General features: G+C 37.1%; 1 pseudogene; it reads right to left on the reverse strand.

The window, feature by feature from the left end:
• Positions 1 to 1,780: 1,780 nt before the first annotated feature.
• On the reverse strand, positions 1,781 to 3,203 carry LOC127218570 (eukaryotic translation initiation factor 2 subunit 3-like; annotated as a pseudogene).
• Positions 3,204 to 4,681: the final 1,478 nt, after the last annotated feature.

The raw sequence follows: 4,681 nt of genomic DNA on the forward strand, positions 1-4,681 counted from the left end.
TCCTTTGAGTTAATTCATCAGTGTTTGCAGGTACAGAAATGGTCTTTATATTTAACTGTGTTCCTTAGGACACAATCCCAACTGTTTTTTGTAGTTTACACAAATAATTAGTTCATTTCTAGGAGTTCAAATCTTCTAATTCTAAAGGTTAAATTCACACAGAGAAAAGCACAGAGAGATTAGAATTCCTATTTTAGAAAATGCATGTCTTTTTGCACCCAGTACATGACTTGCATTTATTCCAATGCAATATCAAAGAGAGAGAGAGAGAGAGAGAGAGAGAGAGAGAGAGAGAGAAAGAGAGAGAGAGAGAAATTGTCCACTCTATAATGGAAATTATTGAACCTTGAACCTAGAGTTGTGTATATCATTCAATTAACACTTTCTAGACTTGCTCAGATCTTCACTATTAAAAACACTTTGTTGTTTCTGAAACTATCTATAGGCTTACTTAACAGCTACAGATAGGGTCCTTATACTTCTTTAATCCTCTGTGGTAAAATAAATTTTAAACATATGCTTCTATTGTCAACCCATGAATAAAGATAATGAATTTGTAAATAAGAATTTTAGCAGATAAAATCAAATTAAAGAGTCAACCATAACAATTAAGAAACCGGAATTTCATATACTATTTTTTTAAAGAAATGAAGTTTATGAATCCAGTTATTTGTGCACTTATTAGTTCCATTCCTCTGTAAAAAGCTAGCACACAGAGTATAGAGAGAGCCCCTTCTTCTTAGGCTAACTTTAAATCAGGAACATTTTGTTGAGAATCATTGCATTGATTTAAAGTGACTTTTAAGATAACATGGTACATTGTTTTCATACCTATATGGCTATTATAGGAAGCACAGTGATTTACAAAGTTGATATTCATTCAGATTCTTTGAAATTAATAACAAGAGTTTCTGGTTTCAGTTCTGACATGAGATTACATAAGTCATTCAATATTTTCTGACTCATACCAGAATTTATAGTATGAAGTATCTACAAAACATATGGGCACATAGATATAAAATTAATGCTTGATTTAGAATCTTGTTTTATTTAAATGTGCTCTTCATGCTACAACACAACCCTTCAGAGTCTATCATAATGTCAATAGTTTCCTCAAAATTCATAAAGATTCACAGCCACAGCTGTCACTCTCCGTAAGACTGCTTCAGTATCCAAAAGATAATAACAGAGTTAATTGTGGAATTAAATCATTTTTATGCAAATCCAAAGAAAATCAAATGAAGGATTATCAAGCTAAAAGCAAACAAACAAACAAAACCCAAAAAACCAAAATTTCCCCAAAACTTCTCATGCCAGCAAGAGCTAGAAATCACTACTCTAGCAGAGTATCCAATTATCTAATTAAGCAAAAACATGATTAATTGAAAAGTACAGCACAGGAGAGAGAGTGGCTGTTCGAGGAAATTGTGGATCTTTAGTTTTTAGAGGTCAACTGTCCTTCACCATGGAGCTACTCACAGATGTATCATGGGAAGACATCATTTTCATTTTAGAAAGGTTCATGATATGTATGTTATAGCAAAGACTGGTTGTAACGAAGTTTCACTTCAAACTTCCACTGATTGATAAATTAGCCATGATTTTGGAATGCTTAACTTCTGCTAAAATGTAGATTTAATCCAATATAGTATATGGTATACCACTTTTCACATTTACTTGTAGGCCCTATACCAGAAGTAGGTTAAATTTTCATCACCAAGATATGAGAATATCTTATAATTCTTACATCTACTACTAATGAAATGAACTATGAAATTTCCTAGTATTTCTTTGAAAATATACCCCCCTAGCCTATTAAAAGAAATTCCAACTCCATCCCAAGGCATTGTTTAAGTTGGATTCTTCAGTCATCATCTACAGTCGGGTTAATGGTTACTCCTCTTCTTATCTGACCCCAACCAATTAAACGCCAGTGTTTCTCAACTCTTTGGCTAAGGGCAATTTTTTTCTCCTACTTCTGTACACACAGGATTAGTCAAAACAATCTTGCCCAAATCAGCCTTGACAGCACTAACTCTTCCTCCTCTTGACAGGTACCCTATCTTGACCATAAGCACTTCATTCTTAAGACAGTTTTTGGACCTTTGCTGCTTTCTTGTCTCCTTTAGTGCGGACTCCCAGAAGATGTCTAAGCAGGAAATAGGAAATCTCCAGATCTGTGAATATTTCAGATAATGCTCCAATCGCACCAAGCACTTGTCCCACCATTCTGTCAACTCTGCACAAAGTGGGGTCGATCTTTTTTCCAACTCCAATGAGACCACCTGGGGCAGCATACTGAAGATCATTATGTTCCGCAAAAAGTTATACAATTTTGGAAAAGATTGGTTTACACATGAGTTTTCCTTCACTATCTTTTGAAACAATACCAGGTCTCACTTCTATCTCCTGGCCTACTTTTAACACTCCTTTTAGAATACTACCACAAGCTACACCTCCCTTAAGTTCATCAACTTCACAGCCAGGTTTGTTGACATCAAATGAACTGATAACAATGACACGGGGTTCAGAATAAAGTATCTTGGGGGCACTGGTATTTTCTTCACTATGTACTCACAGATGACTTCAATATTATATTTCAGCTGAGCAGAAATTGGAATAATTGGTGCTCCTTCTGCTACTGTTCCTTGTACAAATGCAAGAATCTGCTCACATTGTTCCTTAGCCTGACTTTCTTTTACCAGATCAATTTTATTCTGTAAGATCAAAATATGCTTGAGTTTCATGATTTCTATGGCAGCCAGGTGTTCAGAAGTCAGAGGCTGAGGGCATGATTCAGTACAAGCTATCAACAGAAGAGCTGCATCCATCACTGATGCACCATTCAGCATCGTAGCCGTCAAAATGTCATGTCCAGGACAGTCAACAAAGGAAACATGCTTGAATAATTTGAAGTTCCCTTTGGTCCCTGGAATGTCTGTAGGAAACTTATCTGGCATAGTACTTCCACACGACCTGTAACATTCTGGTCTAGGACAACTTGGGTCATCAAGTTTATAAATCTTAGCATTAGCATATCCAAGCTTGATGGTAATGTTCTTTCTAGTTCATTTATTGAATCTGACGGTATGAACTCCAGAAATAGCCTTTACCACAGTAGACTTCCCATGAGCTACATGACCAACTGTACCAATATTAATTGTAGCTTGTCAACTGATAACTTCATGTGAAAGTGGTGCCAACTTGGTGATATCCAACGTGGTGAGATCCTGTTGGGAAAGATGTGGCTGCCCAAGAGTCACTCCAACCATACCCCCAGCCATCTTGCTCAGAGAGGAAGGCTTCATATACTATTTTTAAGGGAAAATATTTATTTAGATATCAAAAATAGTCACATAAATTAAAATCAGTTAAAATATACAATAACCAAAACAATTTAAAAGAAATAAAGGGTCTAAATTACTAATGACTCTGTCATAGGCAATTAAGAAATATTTTGAAGGACATTTAGGTTTGTTTCTTTTCTTAACTATTTTGAAGAAAGCAACATTGGATATTTTTAAGCAAGTTCCTGTGGAATACAATGTGAAGCCCTTTAGAAATATGCTAAGGATTGTTATAGCTTGATAATGGGATACATTCATTTTTCACTTTTTCAGAAATCTCAACACAGATTTCTAGTCTGGGGGGGCAGTGAATGGAGAGAGAACTAGGAGAAAGAGAAGAGGAGGAGTAGAAAGCACAGGTGACTAGGAAGATTGAGTCAGGGTAGGAATAGAAGACAAAAATAGTGAGTGAGTGTGACAGAGATAGATAGATAGATAGATAGATAGATAGATAGATAGAGAATGTAAAAGAGGAAGTAATTATTGGTTTGAAGAGGAAAATGAACCTAAAGAAAGGTCTAGAGACCTAAAAGATGAACTCCAACTAACAATTTGAGCAACCATGGAAAGGCTGCCATAATGCCCTTCCTGGATATTGAGATCAACAACTAACCACCATCATGTAGACCTCATCTAGTACCTGTTGGAAACAGAAGTAAACACCCATAACTAAACACTGAGTCGACGTAGAATCAAGTTGCAGAGAGAGAGGACTATACCAGGTTATAGAAACACATAAAGCTGACCTGAACAAGGAGGAGATAATGCCCCCCCCCCCAGACTGATAGCTGGGAATCCAGCATGGGATTGACTCAGACCCCCTGAATATGGATCTCAGTTAGAAAGATTGAGCAGTCTAAGGGACCTCAGACAGTGGAACCAGGATGTATTCCTGGTGCACAAAAGGGCCTGTGGACACATCCCCATGGAGGGATACTCCCTTAACCTAGATACTGGAAAGATATCCTAGTCCCTACTTCAAATGCCTTGACAGATTTAGATGACCCCACCTGGATAGCATAGTCCTACATGTGGAATGGGGGTGGGGGATGGGAGGGAAGGGTGATCAGGGTGCATGTGAGAGGGGAGAGAGTGTAAGAGGGAGGGAGGGAGAGAGAACTGTGATCAACATGTAAAATTAAAAGAAATAATAATAAAGATAAAAAAATATTTGCTATCTGACCAACAGTAAATGAAATGTCCCTTTTCCACAACTCTCTTCCAGCCTAGGCCCTCACCATTGTTTCCAAGATGAGAGAGTATCTCTCTATGTGGATTGGGCTCCCAAAGTCCATTCATATGATATGGATAAACACTGATTCATTACCAGAGGC

The sequence above is a fragment of the Phodopus roborovskii genome, unplaced genomic scaffold, assembly GCF_943737965.1.
Source record: "Phodopus roborovskii unplaced genomic scaffold, PHOROB, whole genome shotgun sequence".
Classification (NCBI taxonomy): domain Eukaryota; kingdom Metazoa; phylum Chordata; class Mammalia; order Rodentia; family Cricetidae; genus Phodopus; species Phodopus roborovskii.